The following is a 19248-nucleotide window of genomic DNA, read 5'->3' on the forward strand; positions in this document are numbered from 1 at the left end:
TAGATGCCTGGCATCCATCATGTGAGATCACTGCAACATGGAGTTTATTGATCTCATACTGTCAGCTAATCTGATCAGAGGACTAATATCCAATCATTGGGCTTTGGACATGACATCCAATGCCAATCCAGACATTTGTCGCTTAGTTATCAGGAAAAGGCTCCAAATGTATATTCAATAACACTTTACATGAAGTTGCTCTTATACCTGTGTATTAATGTTGTAATTAGACTAGTAACATTGTATTAGCATTTTGTGTTGTGTTCTCTAGTTGATTTTTTATCTATTAACAAAAGCTGCTCAACTCTATTGCTATTTAATCACAAAGCTGTCACAAAATTATTATGTACAGGAACAAGAGCAACTTAAAGGGATAGATGTACATATTTACTTCCTTACTTTGAATGCAGTCTATGGACAATGAGAGCGTGGATCCACACTTTGGTTTGTTAAACTAGCCACTGCCACTAACTTCTAATATTACTGTCTTCTATCCAAAAACAAATGTCAATGTCCCCCCCCAGTCAGCATATTTAATTTGGGTGAAATATCCCTTTAATGTACAATGTAATCATATTTTTGGAGCTGAATGCCTGGAGATTTGAGTTCCCAGAGTGATTTTTGTCTCCAATATCACCCATGCAATATTCCAATCTCCACTCAATCAAGACCAATACAGAATCCTACCACTTGATGGAGCATTGTCATTCCAGCTTTCACTTTTGGCAATATTTATATTGTTGGACCTGTCATAGGTGGTGGGCCGTAGCAAGCTATCTCCTTTAGTTTTCGAGATGATCGATCTTTGTCGAGGGAGGAGCTGATTTTGACATATTGTGTATATTTATTTCTTCTGAACACATTTCCGTTTGTTGGCAATGTCAATTCTTGATTTAAAAAATATATATACTAACTTTTATGTTCGCTAGCTGGACAGGCAAATGCCGCCAAGTACTAAACTGTAAACCAATCAAAACTTGTGTACTATCCATGGTACTATCTCTGCTGATCACGTCTGCCAATCACGTTATTCGTATCTAAGGTAGTAGAGAGCTGGAGAGAGATCTCTGTCCGAAAAACTGCTATAAGGTAAAGTATTTTATTTATTTGTAATCGAACTATTGTTATATAAACATGATACCATCAATGCAAGCTGTAAAATGACTCCCAACTTAGAACACAGCAAATAATTTAGCTAACTTGCTAGTTAGCTAGCTATACTGAACAAAAATATAAACATAACATGCAACAATTTCAAAGATTTTACTGAATTACAGTTCATATAAGGAAATCAGACAATTGAAATGAATTCATTAGGCCCTAAACTATGGATTTCAAATGACTGGGAATACAGATATGCATCTGTTGGTCACAGATACCTTTAAAAAATGGGCCTCACAATGGGCCTCAGGATCTCGTCTCGGTATCTCTGTGCTGTCAAATTGCCATCGCTAAAATGCAATTGTATTCATTGTCCGTAGCTTATGCCTGCCCATACCAGAACCCCACCACACAACGCCATACACGTGGTCTGCGGTTGTGAGGCCGGTTGGACGTACTGCCAAATTATCAAAAACGACGTTGGAGGCGGCTTATGGTATAAAAATTAACATTACATTATCTGGCAACAGCTCTGGTGGACATTCCTGCAGTCAGCATGCCAATTGCACGCTCCCTCAAAACTTGAGACATCTGTGGTATTGTGTTGTGTGACAAAATATAATCAAATCAAAAGTTATTTGTCACATGCCGAATACAACAGGTGTAGACATTACAGTGAAATGCTTACTTACAAGCCCTTAACCAACAATGCAGTTTTAAGAAAGAATACTCTAAAATAAGAAATAAAAGTAGCAAATAATTAAAGAGCAGCAGTAAAATAACAATAGCAAAACTGCACAATTTAGAGTGGCCTTTTATTGGTGCACCTGTGTAATGATCATGCTGTTTAATCAGCTTCATGATATGCCACACCTGTCAGGTGGATGGATTATCTTGGCAAAGAAGAAATGCTCACTAACAGGGATGTAAACAAATTTGTGCACAACATTTGAGAGAAATAAGCTTTTTGTGCGTATGGTATTTCTGGGATCTTTTATTTCAGCTCATGAAACATGGGACCAACACTTTACATGTTGCGTTTATATTTTTGTTCAGTGTATATAGGAAAACCAAAGTTCCAAGGACTGGACATGAAATAGTGTATAAGCGATCATACAAGAGGTTTTGCAATGATTCTTTTGTTGAAGGTGTGAAAAATATTTGTTGGTCTGATGTGTGTAATGAGAAACATCCTGACGCTGCACTTAAAGCATTTATGAAATTGCTTCTTCCGGTTACTGACATATGCGGCCATAAAGAAACTCTTAAAACTGCAAAATCCCCATGGATAGATGGTGAATTGAAAAACTGTATGGCTGAGAGGGATGAGGCTAAGGGAATGGCAAATAAGTCTGGCAACACAGCAGATTGGCAAACAAAATCTCGTAACTAAACTAAACAAAAATAATAAACTATTCTATGGAACAAAGATAAATTATATAAAGAATGATAGTAAAAAGCTCTGGAGTACCTTAAATGAGCGAACTCAGCTCCATCCTTCAATGAGGCTGATGGTTCATTGCCAACCACTTCAATAACTTTTTTGTTGACAAGATTAGCAAATTTAGGCATGACATGAAACAACAAATGCAGAGCCTTCATATTCATGCATAATGGACCAAATAATGAAAGACAAGCACAGTAGCTTTGAATTCTGCAAAGTTAGTGTGGAAGAGGTGAAACAATTATTGATATCTATAAATGAGGACAAATCACTTGGAACCGACAACTTGGATGGTCAATTACTGAGATAGGTATCGGATGTGGCAGGGCTTGATGTGGCAGGGCTTGCAAACTATTGCGGACTACAAAGGGAAACCCAGCCGCAAGCTGCCCAGTGACACGAGCATACCAGACGAGCTAAATTCCTTTTATGCTCGCTTCGAGGCAAGCAACACTGAAGCATGCATGAGAGCACCAGCTGTTCCGGACGACTGTGTGATCACGCTCTCCGTTGCCGATGTGAGCAAGACCTTTAAACAGGTCAACATTCACAAAGCCGCGGGGCCAGATGGATTACCAGGACGTGTACTCAAAGCATGCGTGGACCAACTAGCAAGTGTCTTCACTGACATTTTCAACCTCTCTCTGACCGAGTCTGAAATACCTACATGTTACAAACAGACCACCATAGTCCCTGTGCCCAAGAAAGCGAAAGTAACCTTCTTAAATGATTACCGCCCAGTAGCACTCACGTCGATAGCCATGAAGTGCTTTAAAAGGCTGGTCATGGCTCACATCAACACCATCATGCCGGAAACCATAGACCCACTCCAATTCGCATACCGCCCCAACAGATCCACAGATAATGCAATCTCAATTGCACTCCACACTGCCCTTTCCCACCTGGACAAAAGGAACACATATGTGAGAATGCTGTTCATTGACTACAGCTCAGTGTTCAACACCATAGTGCCCACAAAGCTAAGGACCCTGGGACTAAACACCTCCCTCTGCAACTGGATCCTGGACTTCCTGACGGGCCGCCCCCAGGTGGTAAGGGTAGGCAACAACACATCTGCCACACTGATCCTCAACACTGAGGCCCCTCAGGGGTGCTTGCTTAGTCCCCTCCTGTACTCCCTGTTCACCCACGACTGCGTGGCCAAGCACGACTCCAACACCATCATTACGTTTGCTGACGACACAACAGTGGTAGGCCTGATCACAGACAACGATGAGACAGCCGATAGGGAGGAGGTCAGAGACCTGGCAGTGTGGTGCCAGGACAACAACCTCTCCCTCAATGTGAGCAAGACAAAGGAGCTGATTGTGGACTATAGGAAAAGGAGGGCCGAACAGGCCCCCATTAACATCGACAGGGCTGTAGTGGAGCGGGTCGAGAGTTTCAAGTTCCTTGGTGTCCACATCACCAACGAACCCTCATGGTCCAAACACACCAAGACAGTTGTGTAGAGGGCACGACAACACCTTTTCCCACTCAGGAGACTGAAAAGATTTGGCATGGGTCCCCAGATCCTCAAAAAGATACAGCTGTACGATCGAGAGCACCCTGACCGGATGCATCACCGCCTGGTATGGCAACTGCTCGGCATCTGACCGTAAGGCGCTACAGAGGGTAGTGTGTACGGCCCAGTATATCACTGGGGCCAAGCTTCCTGCCATCCAGGACCTTTATACTAGGCGGTGTTAGAGGAAGGCTGAAAAAATTGTCAAAGACTCCAGTCACCCAAGTCATAGACTGTTCTTTCTGCTACCGCACGGCAAGCGGTACCGGAGCGCCAAGTCTAGGTCCAAAAGGCTCCTAAACAGCTTCTACCCCCAAGCCATAAGACTGCTGAACAATTAATCAAATTGCCACCCAGACTATTTACATTGATGTATGCATAGTCACTTTATCCCTACCTACAGTATATGTACAAATTACCTCGACTAACCTGTACCCCCGCACATTGACTCGGTACCGGTACACCCTGTATATATCCTCGTTATTGTTATGTAATTGTCTTGTGTTACTTCTTGATTTTCTTTTTTTTACTTTAGTTTATTTAGTAAATATTTTCTTAACTCTATTTCTTGAATTGCATTGTTGATTAAAGGCTTGTAAGTAAGCATTTCACAGTGTTGTATTCGGCGCATGTGACATATACAATTTGATTTGATTTGAATACATAGCGACTCCTATTTGTCACATCTTCAATCTAAGCCTAGAAGACGGAGATTGCCCTCAGGCCTGGAGGGAGGCAAAGGTCATTCCGCTGCCCAAAAATAGCAAAGCACCCTTTAATGGTTCAAACAGCAGACTAATCAGCCTGTTAGCAAACCTTTGGAAATAATCAAGTTAGACCAAATAGAATGTTACTTTACAGAAAGCAAATTAACAACAGACTTTCAGCATGCTTATAGGGAAGGGCACGCAACATGCTCGGCACTGACACAAATGACTGACGATTGGCTGGAAGAAATTGATAATAATAAGATTGTGCGAGCTTTATTCAGATTACAACAACTCATTTGTAGTTATTTGAAAAGGAAATAATCTCCCAAATATCACTATTTCTAAAACAAGCCATAGAAAGTTGGTTGCAATTTCAATTTAATCCTCCAGAAACGACAGAACAAATAATGCAACAAATATTGTGGTTAAATTCAAATATACTAATTGACAAAAAAACTTAATTTTTTGACAGAATGTTTAAAAAAGGTATAATCTTCGTAAATGATATCATCGGTAGGACTGGTGGAGTTATGTCGCACATGCAGCTAACAAAAACATATGGAAATGTCTGCTCTACCCAAAATTACAACCAAATAATTGCAGCCTTACCGCAAAAGTGGAAGAGGAAAGTGGAAGGGGGAGAAAGTAAGGAACTTGTCTGTCGGCCTTGCATTAAAGAACATAATTGGTTAAGGAAAACTGCGATAAATAAAAAAGTATATCAGTTTCACTTAAGGACCAAAGGATTGACAGCCGTCCAATATAGATTGCAAAATAGTTGGGAAGAGATTTTTGACGTACCGATCCCATGGCATAGTGTTTATGAACTGACACGCAAAACGACACCGGATTCAAAAATTAGTCAATATTTACCTGGAGCTAACCTTGCAGATAGCATTACTGGGTGATCTGAAAAGTCATAGTCAATCGATCAATAATATAAAATACTTTTAGCAAAAATGTTTATTTTTAATTCACAATCTGTAGAAGCAATGAGAATAGAAAGGTTCAGAACTTTTGTAAAACATCACAGTACGGTTGAAATATATATGGCAAATAGAAATCCTATATGGATGGTGTTAAGAGATAGATGGGATGTATTGAATAGAGTTGAAGGATGGGACTAATAACAAATAACAACAAAAAATAACAAAGATACAGTGGGGGAAAAAAGTATTTAGTCAGCCACCAATTGTGCAAGTTCTCCCACTTAAAAAGATGAGAGAGGCCTGTAATTTTCATCATAGGTACACGTCAACTATGACAGACAAAATGAGAATTTTTTTTCCAGAAAATCACATTGTAGGATTTGTTATGAATTTATTTGCAAATTATGGTGGAAAATAAGTATTTGGTCAATAACAAAAGTTTCTCAATACTTTGTTATATACCCTTTGTTGGCAATGACACAGGTCAAACGTTTTCTGTAAGTCTTCACAAGGTTTTCACACACTGTTGCTGGTATTTTGGCCCATTCCTCCATGCAGATCTCCTCTAGAGCAGTGATGTTTTGGGGCTGTCGCTGGGCAACACAGACTTTCAACTCCCTCCAAAGATTTTCTATGGGGTTGAGATCTGGAGACTGGCTAGGCCACTCCAGGACCTTGAAATGCTTCTTACAAAGCCACTCCTTTGTTGCCCGGGCGGTGTGTTTGGGATCATTGTCATGCTGAAAGACCCAGCCACATTTCATCTTCAATGCCCTTGCTGATGGAAGGAGGTTTTCACTCAAAATCTCACGATACATGGCCCCATTCATTATTTTCTTTACACTGATCAGTCGTCCTGGTCCCTTTGCAGAAAAACAGCCCCAAAGCATGATGTTTCCACCCCCATGCTTCACAGTAGGTATGGTGTTCTTTGGATGCAACTCAGCATTCTTTGTCCTCCAAACACGACGAGTTGAGTTTTTACCAAAAAGTTATATTTTGGTTTCATCTGACCATATGACATTCTCCCAATCCTCTTCTGGATCATCCAAATGCACTCTAGCAAACTTCAGACGGGCCTGGACATGTGCTGGCTTAAGCAGGGGGACACGTCTGGCACTGCAGGATTTGAGTCCCTGGCGGCGTAGTGTGTTTCTGATGGTAGGCTTTGTTACTTTGGTCCCAGCTCTCTGCAGGTCATTCACTAGGTCCCCCCGTATGGTTCTGGGATTTTTGCTCACTGTTCTTGTGATCATTTTGACCCCACGGGGTGAGATCTTGCGTGGAGCCCCTGATCGAGGGAGATTATCAGTGGTCTTGTATGTCTTCCATTTCCTAATAATTGCTCCCACAGTTGATTTCTTCAAACCAAGCTGCTTACCTATTGCAGATTCAGTCTTCCCAGCCTGGTGCAGGTCTACAATTTTGTTTCTGGGGTCCTTTGACAGCTCTTTGGTCTTGGCCATAGTGGAGTTTGGAGTGTGACTGTTTGAGGTTGTGGACAGGTGTCTTTTATACTGATAACAAGTTCAAACAGGTGCCATTAATACAGGTAACGAGTGGAGGACAGAGGAGCCTCTTAAAGAAGAAGTTACAGGTATGTGAGAGCCAGAAATCTTGCTTGTTTTAGGTGACCAAATACTTATTTTCCACCATAATTTGCAAATAAATTCATTAAAAATCCTACAATGTGATTTTCTGGAAAAAAAAGTCTCAATTTGTCTGTCATAGTTGACGTGTACCTATGATGAAAATTACAGGCCTCTCTCATCTTTTTAAGTGGGAGAACTTGCACAATTGGTGGCTGACTAAATACTTTTTCCCCCACTGTAATTATAGTTAGCTAGCTGCATTAACCCCTAGTCAGTTTGTTTTAGCTCTGAATAATGCCTATCTGATGACAAATGCTCTTCAAATGGTCAATATGAGCATTTTATATTGTACAGCTATCAGAGAAAACATTAACATAAAAAAGAAAAGACAAGAGCTAAATCAAGCAGCTAGGCTAGCTAGATAGCTACCTTGCCTCGTTTTGGCTGACTGTCTACTCGGCTTGTTTCACAGACTCATCTTATCAATCGGAAAAAATACTTTAAAATGTAAATATTATAATTAGCTAACAACATAATTCATTTTAAACAGTTTCTTACCTTCTTAATGTTGTTGTCCTGATCTCAATGACAGAGTAGTGTCAATCTTTCAGGTCCACTGGAGGCAAGGCGCCTCCCGATGGTAGCATTCACTTTCAGTCCCTGCACCAAAACTAACAATTTGCTCATCCTGCCAAATTGGCATCAGTCGTTACTATGGCAATTCAAGATGGCTCTACCCATACTTCTAATAAACGTTGTTCAAGATCAAAATCCTGAAAATACAGATGTTTCTATGTTAAATGCACATGTTTAGTATTAGTGGATTGAATACATCGTTACATAGCTTTACTCCCTAAAGTGTTTCCATTCCCCTTTAAAGGGATACTTCAGGATTTTGGCAATGAGGCCCTATCTACTTCCCCAGAGTCACATGAACTTGTGGATACCATTTCTATGTATCTGTGTCCAGTATGAAGGAAGTTAGAGGTACTTTTGCGAGCCAATGCTAAATAGTATTAGCACAATGACTGGAAGTCTATGGGTATCCACGAGTTCATCTGACTCTGGGGAAGTAGATTAAGGGCCTCATTGACAAATCCTGAAGTAGCTCTTTAACACTGTAAGTGTTAAAATAGCACTCACTAGTGTAAAATAACCTGAGTATTGGTGTTAATAACCAGAGTTTAACCAAAACCACACATTTACATTTTAGTCATTTAGCAGACGCTCTTATCCAGAGCGACTTACAGTTAGTGAGTGCATACATTTTACATTTACATTTTAGTCATTCAGCAGACGCTCTTATCCAGAGCGACTTATATGAGCAATTAGGGTTAAGTGCCTTGCTCAAGGGCACATCGACAGATTTTTCACCTAGTCGGCTCGGGGATTAGAACCAGCGACCTTTCGGTTACTGGCACAACGCTCTTAACCACTAAGCTACCTGCCGCCCTATCATTATTATATGGCTGGCCATATTCAACGGGTATTGAGCGCTTGTAAATTCATCAGTTATTCTGAGCTCTGGCATACTCAGACTGGCTACTTTGAAGAATCTAAAATCTAAAATATATTTTGATTTGTTTAACACTTTTTTGGTTACTACATGATTCCATATGTGTTATTTAATAGTTTTGATGTCTTCACTATTATTCTTCAATGTAGAAAATAGTAAAAATAAAGAAAAACCCTTGAATGAGTAGGTGTGTCCACATTTTTGACTGGTATTGTATCTCTCTATTATGTGTGGGAATACTTTGGAACAGATTTCCAACATTTGAATCACTTGGAGCTGATTTCCTGGTGTTTTTGCAGTATTTTATGTCCAACAATAAAAACAAAGATAATTGTAAAAAATAGTCTGAAAATGCTGCTATAGGTAGTCTCATATCTTAGTCTTCCCAACCCTAAATGTAGGTTGCGGATTATCAAAAATTCCAACGGTTGGATATCCCCACTCTGGATTCCAATAGGAATTACACATCACTTTGCACGCCCTCAAAATAAGGCTTTATGAAATACGTATTGTATCGTGTTAAAGATCTCACTTGGTGAAGTCCACAGGACTGAAAATGGATGAATACAACAACTAACAAATACAGTTATGGGTGGGAACTCTACAATTCACTCGAAAGACAAGGCACTCTAGGAAATATGCAAATAAGGCTTTACATTAAGCAGTGTGTTAATTTAACACTGGATCATTTGCTGTGTAGCGGTCGGCGTTGATTTCATCAGAGACAAAGTAGCACAGCGTGTGCCTAGTTAGATACAATTGTTTTGTCTACTGAAATGGAGGAAACAAATTGGTGGAAGCGTAACTTGGGTAAAGATTGTCCCTGGTCTCCCGAGTGGCACAGCGGTCTAAGGAACTGCATCGCAGTGTTTTGCGGCTTCACTACAGCCTGGGGTTCGATCATTACCGGCCGTGACCGGTAGTCCCATAGGGCGGCGCACAATTGGCCCAGCGTCGTCCAGGTTAGGGGAGGGTTTGGCCAGGGGGCTTTACTTGGCTCATCGCACTCTAGCGACTCCTTGTGGTGGGCCGGCCACCTGCAAGCGGACTTCGGTCGTCAGTTGAACGGTGTTTCCTCCGACACATTGGTGCAGCTGGCTTCCGGGTTAAGCGAGCAGGTGTTAAGAAGTGCGGTTTGCCAGGCCGCCAAGGCTCTTGTCTCTATCTCCTGTGTGACATTTAGTTGTTGAGATGATTGTGTTGTTGTCATCTGTCGCTGTCCGTCAGACAAAGGTGCCTTGTGGGTAATTGTAAAGCGGGCTCCGGGTCTGGCGGGGCTTTGTTGGAGATTAGCCGGGCTAGAATGGCCGCTGACAGCTGGGGGCTGGGATGGAGAGGAGTAGGAAGAGGAGGAGGAGGAAAATAATATTGTTGTCTGTGTGATCAACCTGGTCTCAGGGCAATTCGTAGGATTTGGTTCGTAAATCTGCTCCCTTCATTTAGTATGATATACACTGAGGGTCAGTTTCACAGACACAGATAAAGCCTAATCCTATACTAAATTGCACTATTAAACTAGACTAACTGAAATGGCATTTATCAGACATGGTTTAAAATAGTCTCAGACTTGCAGTCAGATTTCCAGAATGACGATTAGAGTTAATCTAGATCTAAGTGAAGGCTTAAATTAAACTTGGCCAGAGGGAGGTTTAACTTCAGATTAATGGATGCTGGCCATCAGGTTGACCTTGGTGTCACGATCGTTAGACGGAGTAGACCAAGGCGCAGCGTTGAAAGCAAACATACTTTATTAATCGAATGATAACACGAACAGCGAAACAAAACAACAAACGATACGTGACATCCAAAGGACAAACCTAACTAGGAACAAACCAACTGGAAACAAGATCCCACAACTATTGTGGGAAAACAGCCTCTATAAATATGGCTCCCAATCAGAGACAACCAGCAACAGCTGACAATCGTTGCCTCTGATTGGGAACCACTCTGGCCAACACAGAAATACACTACATAGAATATACACACCCTGGCTCAACATATAGAGTCCCCAGAGCCAGGGTGTGACAGTACCCCCCCCCTAAAGGCGCGGACTGCGACCGCGCCTAAACATCAACAAACAAGGGGAGGGCTGGGTGGGCATTCCTCCTCGGAGGCGGTTCCGGCTCCGGGCTAGACCACCACTCTTCAACCATCCCCCCGTGGCGCCCCTGGTCCGGTCTGGCCCCGCTGACCGGAGCTGGACTGGACATCGTAGAAGCGGATTGCTTCAGCTCCGGTGTGGAGCAGCTGACCGGTACCTGACCAGGCACCGGTGACCCAGGCACGGGTTGTGCCGGACTGACGACGCACACCCCTGGCCTGGTGCGTGGAGCAGGGACGGGCCGGACCGGGCTGACGATGCGCACCCCTGGCTTGGTGCGTGGAGCAGCTACGGGCCGGACCGGGCTGACGATGCGCACCCCTGGCTTGGTGCGAACGGGCCGGACCGGGCTGACAACTCGCACCCCTGGCTTGGTGCGTGGAGCAGGAACAGGCCGGGCTGGGCTGGTGACGCGCACCGTAGGCTTGGTGCGTGGAGCAGGAACAGGCCGGGCCGGGCTGGCGACGCGCACCGTAGGCTTGGTGCGAGGAGCAGGAACAGGCCGGGCCGGGCTGGCGATGCGCACCCCTGGCTTGGTGCGTGGAGCAGGAACGGGCCGGACCGGGCTGACGATGCGCACCCCTGGCTTGGTGGGTGGAACAGGAACGGGCCGGACCGGGCTGACGATGCGCACCCCTGGCTTGGTGCGTGGAGCAGCAACGGGCCGTACTGGACTGACGATACGCACCCCTGGCTTGGTGCGTGGAGCAGGAACGGGCCGGACCGGGCTGACGACTCGCACCCCTGGCTTGGTGCGTGGAGCAGGAACGGGCCGTACCGGACTGACGACTCGCACCCCTGGCTTGGTGCGTGGAGCAGGAACGGGCCGGACCGGCCTAACGACTCGCACCCCTGGCTTGGTGCGTGGAGCAGGAACAGGCCGGGCCGGGCTGGTGACGCGCACCGTAGGCTTGGTGCGTGGAGCAGGAACAGGCCGGGCCGGGCTGGTGACGCGCACCGTAGGCTTGGTGCGTGGAGCAGGAACAGGCCGGGCCGGGCTGGCGACGCGCACCGTAGGCTTGGTGCGTGGAGAAGCAACGGGCCGTACCGGACTGACGATACGCACCCCTGGCTTGGTGCGTGGAGCAGGAACGGGCCGGACCGGGCTGACGACTCGCACCCCTGGCTTGGTGCGTGGAGCAGGAACGGGCCGTACCGGACTGACGACTCGCACCCCTGGCTTGGTGCGTGGAGCAGGAACGGGCCGGACCGGGCTGACGACTCGCACCCCTGGCTTGGTGCGTGGAGCAGGAACGGGCCGTACCGGACTGACGACTCGCACCCCTGGCTTGGTGCGTGGAGCAGGAACGGGCCGGACCGGGCTGACGACGCGCACCCCTGGCTTGGTGCGTGGAGCAGGAACGGGCCGGACCGGGCTGACGATGCGCACCCCTGGCTTGGTGCGTGGAACAGGAACGGGCCGGACCGGGCTGACGATGCGCACCCCTGGCTTGGTGCGTGGAGCAGCAACGGGCCGTACCGGACTGACGATATGCACCCCTGGCTTGGTGCGTGGAGCAGGAACGGGCCGGACCGGGCTGACGACTCGCACCCCTGGCTTGGTGCGTGGAGCAGGAACGGGCCGTACCGGACTGACGACTCGCACCCCTGGCTTGGTGCGTGGAGCAGGAACGGGCCGGACCGGGCTGACGACTTGCACCCCTGGCTTGGTGCGTGGAGCAGGAACGGGCCGTACCGGACTGACGACTCGCACCCCTGGCTTGGTGCGTGGAGCAGGAACGGGCCGGACCGGGCTGACGACTCGCACCCCTGGCTTGGTGCGTGGAGCAGGAACAGGCCGGGCTGGGCTGGTGACGCGCACCGTAGGCTTGGTGAGTGGAGCAGGAACAGGCCGGGCCGGGCTGGCGACGCGCACCGTAGGCTTGGTGCGAGGAGCAGGAACAGGCCGGGCCGGGCTGGCGATGCGCACCCCTGGCTTGGTGCGTGGAGCAGGAACGGGCCGGACCGGGCTGACGATGCGCACCCCTGGCTTGGTGGGTGGAACAGGAACGGGCCGGACCGGGCTGACGATGCGCACCCCTGGCTTGGTGCGTGGAGCAGCAACGGGCCGTACCGGACTGACGATACGCACCCCTGGCTTGGTGCGTGGAGCAGGAACGGGCCGGACCGGGCTGACGACTCGCACCCCTGGCTTGGTGCGTGGAGCAGGAACGGGCCGTACCGGACTGACGACTCGCACCCCTGGCTTGGTGCGTGGAGCAGGAACGGGCCGGACCGGGCTGACGACTCGCACCCCTGGCTTGGTGCGTGGAGCAGGAACAGGCCGGGCCGGGCTGGTGACGCGCACCGTAGGCTTGGTGCGTGGAGCAGGAACAGGCCGGGCCGGGCTGGTGACGCGCACCGTAGGCTTGGTGCGTGGAGCAAGAACAGGCCGGGCCGGGCTGGCGACGCGCACCGTAGGCTTGGTGCGAGGAGCAGGAACAGGCCGGGCCGGGCTGGCGACGCACACCGTAGGCTTGGTGCGAGTGGCAGGAACAGGCCGGGCCGGGCTGGCGACGCGCACCGTAGGCCTGGTGCGTGGAGCAGCAACGGGCCGTACCGGACTGACGATACGCACCCCTGGCTTGGTGCGTGGAGCAGGAACGGGCCGGACCGGGCTGACGACTCGCACCCCTGGCTTGGTGCGTGGAGCAGGAACGGGCCGTACCGGACTGACGACTCGCACCCCTGGCTTGGTGCGTGGAGCAGGAACGGGCCGGACCGGGCTGACGACTCGCACCCCTGGCTTGGTGCGTGGAGCAGGAACAGGCCGGGCCGGGCTGGTGACGCGCACCGTAGGCTTGGTGCGTGGAGCAGGAACAGGCCGGGCCGGGCTGGCGACGCGCACCGTAGGCTTGGTGCGAGGAGCAGGAACAGGCCGGGCCGGGCTGGCGACGCACCGTAGGCTTGGTGCGAGTGGCAGGAACAGGCCGGGCCGGGCTGGCGACGCGCACCGTAGGCTTGGTGCGTGGAGCAGGAACAGGCCGGGCCGGGCTGGCGACGCGCACCGTAGGCTTGGTGCGTGGAGCAGGAACAGGCCGGGCCGGGCTGGCGACGCGCACCGTAGGCTTGGTGCGTGGAGCAGGAACAGGCCGGGCCGGGCTGGCGACGCGCACCGTAGGCTTGGTGCGAGGAGCAGGAACAGGCCGGGCCGGGCTGGTGACGCACACCGTAGGCTTGGTGCGAGGAACAGGAACAGGCCGGACCGTACTGGGAACACACACCACTGGCCTTAAACGGGGATCAGGAACGGGCCGGACCGGACTGGCAATACACCTCAGTTCCTTCCCTCCTCTCACCAATGGCTCCCGTAACCCGGTGGCCTTCTCTCCTCGTCTCCCATTTCGCCCTGTGGCAGCCTCCTGCTGCCCAGTCGCCCATGCCGTGTGCCCCCCCCTAAAAAAATTCTGGGGTTGCCTCTCGTCCGTCCGACGACGACACTGTTGACGCCGTTGCTCCTCTCTCGCCAGGGCCTTAATCTTAGCCCATGGCCCCTTGCCCCCGAGCATGTCTTCCCAGGACCACGATTTGCCCACCTGGGCCATCGCCAACCTTTCCAGCTCCTTTCCCGGCGCTTCCTCCCATGTCCAGGCCGCCTGCTCCTGGACACGCTGCTTGGTCCTGGTATGGTGGGATCTTCTGTCACGATCATTAGACGGAGTAGACCAAGGCGCAGCGTTGAAAGCAAACATACTTTATTAATCGAATGATAACACGAACAGCGAAACAAAACAACAAACGATACGTGACATCCAAAGGACAAACCTAACTAGGAACAAACCAACTGGAAACAAGATCCCACAACTATTGTGGGAAAACAGCCTCTATAAATATGGCTCCCAATCAGAGACAACCAGCAACAGCTGACACTCGTTGCCTCTGATTGGGAACCACTCTGGCCAACACAGAAATACACTACCTAGAATATACACACCCTGGCTCAACATATAGAGTCCCCAGAGCCAGGGTGTGACACTTGGCAATGGAGGAAAATGGATTTCCTGGACTATTTCAATGATGATCAAAGAGCACCACCAAGGCTTGACAGGAGCCCATTGAATGATTTTGATTAAATCCATTTCAGTGACCGTTTCCGTATGTACATCGTTTGTTTGCTTGAGCCAAGGCTTTCATCTGACTCTCTTAGGGGAAGCCCTCCTTCCCTACAAGTACTGATCACCTTGAGGTTTTTGGCATCTGGAACCTTCCATCGTGAAACGTGATTTGTGTGGTGTAAGTGAACCAACCGACTGTATGCAGAATAGTCTGCAATGCTATATGTGAACTGAAATACAATTACTTCAAGTTTCCTGATGCTGCTGCCCAAGCCAACTACAAGGTAGAGTTCTATGAATATGGGAACTTCCCTGGAGTCATTGGCTGTATAGATGGATGTCATATTCCCATCAAGTGTCCCTCTAAAGCAGATGCTGAGGAGTACAGGAATCGTAAAAACGGGTTCTCAATAAATGTACATTGTGTTCACTCCCAATTTGCACTATTCCATGTTGGAAAGTTACGACTCATGACTCAATAATTTTCCAGCTCCTCTTTGTATGCTCAGCTTGAAGGAGGACAACATAGTGGAATCATACTTGGTGACAGTGGGTATGCACAGACCAACTTCGTGTTAACCCCCTATCTTCATGCAATAGGACCTGAGCAACAACGGTACAACCAAGCTCATATCCGCACCAGAGGTGTAGTGGAGCACGTTTGGTGTATGGAAGAGTCGTTTCCAGTGTCTCAGAAACACATTGCGATTTCAACCAAGAAGATACTGCATTGTCATAATTGCAACAGCAGTGCTTCACAGTTACCTCAAAAAGCATGGCTGCCCTGATCCTCGCATTGAAGATGAGGATGACCCAGATGTTCCTATGGTTGAGGCAGACAATGACAGAAATGGACTAGCCTGCGGAGGTGCTTTTGCTATGCAGCACTTCTCACAACAAAGATAGTTCAAGTGATTGAAGCAGAAATAGCCATGGATTGGTGACAAAAAGGTTTTTAATTCACAAATGGAAATATCGGAACCCCGAACTGTTGCTGGTTTGAGAAGGACATTGGTACTGCCGCTGCTTAATGGTTCTCTCCTCCTTCATAGCCAACTCAACATGAAGGATTTGCATCTTTATATCATGCTCTTCTTTTAAATTAGTTTGCGCACATGAAATTCCATAGCCAGTTTCTCATGCATGCTCAGCCTCTTTGTCTTTGTCCTCCAGCCCGGGTTAGTGACACAATCTTTCCTCCTGGCTGCTGCAGATGTAGCGGGCTGACCTTCATCCTCTCTTATCCCCTCCAAGCTATGGTGATCATCTGCCTCTAGAAAATGATTGCATTGCTCCATTAGGGAATATTATTTCTTCAAGAGTTGAGTTCATTACATAATTTTTTCTTTTGGGAGTGCAAGATATCCCCTGCAGTCCAGGGATGGCACATGTTGAATTAATGTGTCCTACCAAATGAGAATTGGAACGGTCCCCCATCTAAACTGTCCAAATGGTCATCATCGGGGATACCTTCCAGGGGTTGCTGGCTATCAATGATCCCGGTCAACAAGTCCCCCAGCTCATCTGTCTCTGGTCTTACTGGGGTCCGCCAACAGTCTTGAAACGCTCCCAACGAGCAACAGCATTTGCCTTCTTTAAATAGATGTTTATGTTTTTCCACAGGACCTTACAAAGACAAGACAATATAGAAATGATATTAGTAATTATGTAAGATATTATTTGTGTTATATTTCTGTCACAAATACATTTAGGCCCGCTGTGTTGTGTTACACAAGAAAACTAATATTTCAAAGTGAGTCTGATTTGTAAAAGTGGGTCAACAATAAGTACAGTATCTTATTTTTATTTGTTGTACTTTTTAATTTGAGTTGAATTCATTACAAATCGTAGTCCAGGCATTCTATTTCTTGTTTTCTTTTGATGGATCATGCTGTTTGCTCTTGATAATTGGGTGGTTTGACACAATTAGATTTAAAAGTTTTTTTTCAAAGTAACTGAAATTCTTTGAACGTTTTCTTTTACCGCCGTCCATTGTTTGGTTTAGGTGACTTGCTCCAATTCCTCACAATGCTTATGTATTAGTGTCCCATCCCTGGTTTTTTAAGCATCCTCAGGTCAGCACCAAGTGCACATTGTTAATCTAATTAGGCCGGACGGGATGGCTACCGTTTTACGGGCTCCTAACCAACTGTGCTATTTTGTGTGTTTTTTCGAATTGTTTGTAACTTATTTTGTGCATAATGTTGCTGCTACCATCTCTTATGACTGAAAAGAGCTCCAGAACAGCGATTACTCACCTCGAACTGGACGAATAGTTTTTCTTTAATGAGTCCGACGTGAAGGATATACTGTTTCTCCGAGACCAGGCCCAAATCCCCGTCATTCGGGTGAAGAAAAGATGGAGGTACAGGGGGCAGAGATCGGGGTGCCTTGTGAGAATTCATCGGCGAGTGGGTAACCCGCCTCTACCATCCGTTCTATTGGCCAACGTGCAATCACTAGAGAATAAACTGGATGAGCTCCGTTCGAGACTATCCTACCAACGGGATATTAAAAACTGTAATATCTTATGTTTCTCAGAGTTGTGGCTGAACGACGACATGGATAATATACAGTTGGCTGGGTTTTCCGTGCATCGGCAGGACAGAACTGCTACGTCCGGTAGGACGAGGGATGGTGGTGTGTGTCTATTTGTCAATAACAGCTGGTGCGCAATGTCTAATTTTAAGGAAGTCTTGAGGTATTGCTCGCCTGAGTTAGAGTACCTCATGATAAGCTGTGGACCATGCTATCTACCAAGAGAGTTTTCATCGATATTTTTCGTAGCCATCTATTTACCACCACAAACCGATGCTGGCACTAAGACCACACTCAACGAGCTGTATAAGGCCATAAGCGAACAAGAAAATACTCATCCAGAAGCGGCGCTCCTAGTGGCCGGGGACTTTAATGCAGGCAAACTTAAATCCGTTTTACCTCATTTCTACCAGCATGTCACATGTGCAACCAGAGGAAAAAAACTCTAGACCACCTTTACTCAACACACAGAGACGCATACAAAGCTCTCCCTCACCCTCCATTTGGCAAATCTGACCCTAATTCTATCCTCCTGATTCCTGCTTACAAGTAAAAACTAAAGCACGAAGTACCAGTGACTCGCTCAATACGGAAGTGGTCAGATGACACTGATGGACTGTTTTGCTAGCACAGACTGGAATATGTTCCGTGATTCATCCAATGGCATTGAGAAGTATACCACCTCAGTCACCGGCTTCATCAATAAGTGCATCGACGACATCGTCTCCACAGTGACCGTACGTACATATCCCAACCAGGATTACAGGCAACATCCGCACCGAGCTAAAGGAGCGAGAGACTAATCCGGACACTTATAAAAAATCCCTCTATGCCCTCAGACGAACCATCAAACAGGCAAAGTGTCAATACAGGACTAAGATTGAATCCTACTACACCGCTCTGACGCTCGTCGGATGTGGCAGGGTTTGCAAACTATTACGGACTACAAAGGGAAACCCAGCCGCGAGCTGCCCAGTGACGCGAGACGCGAGCCTTGCAGATGGGCTAAATGCCTTTTACAATGCCTTGCAAAAGTATTCATCCCCCTTGCCGTTTTTTCTATTTTGTTGCATTACAACCTGTAATTTAAATTGATTTTTTATTTGGATTTCATGTAATGGACATACACAACATAGTCCAAATTGGTGAAGTGAAATGAAAAAAATAACTTGTTTAAAAAAAATCTAAAAAATAAATAACGGAAAGTGGTGCGTGCATATGTATTCATCCCCTTTCCTATGAAGCCCCTAAATAAGTTCTGGTGCAACCAATTAACTTCAGAAGTGACATAATTAGTTAAATAAAGTCCACCTGTGTGCAATCTAAGTGTCTCATGAAATGTCACATGATCTCAGTATATATACACCTGTTCTGAAAGGCCCCAGAGTCTGCAACACCAATAAGCAATGGGCACCACCAAGCAAGCGGCACCATGAAGACCAAGGAGCTCTCCAAACAGGTCAGGGACAAAGTTGTGGAGAAGGACAGATCAGGGTTGGGTTATAAAAAAATATCCGAAACTTTGAACATCCCACGGAGCACCATTAAATAAATAATTAAAAAATGGAAAGAATATGGTACCACAACAAACCTGCCAAGAGAGGGCCGCCCACCAAAACTCACGGACCAGGCAAGGAGGGTATTAATCAGAGAGGCAACAAAGAGACCAAAGATAACACTTAAGGAGCTGCAAAGCTCCACAGCGGAGATTGGAGTATCTGTCCATAGGACCACTTT

The 19248-nt window shown here is 47.1% G+C and overlaps 1 protein-coding gene and 1 pseudogene across 2 annotated transcripts in view; both read left to right on the forward strand.

The window, feature by feature from the left end:
- Positions 1 to 19248, forward strand: part of retreg1 (reticulophagy regulator 1) — a gene marked incomplete at both ends in the record, with an annotated part of 65280 nt that overhangs the window by 27884 nt on the left and 18148 nt on the right. The window lies entirely within an intron of this gene.
- LOC311098815 (putative nuclease HARBI1) lies at positions 14911 to 15879 on the forward strand (annotated as a pseudogene). Its single transcript has one exon. The product of its transcript is annotated as a putative nuclease HARBI1 (transcript).

Source organism: Coregonus lavaretus (genome assembly GCF_964263955.1).
Source record: "Coregonus lavaretus genome assembly, chromosome: 23".
Lineage (NCBI taxonomy): Eukaryota > Metazoa > Chordata > Actinopteri > Salmoniformes > Salmonidae > Coregonus > Coregonus lavaretus.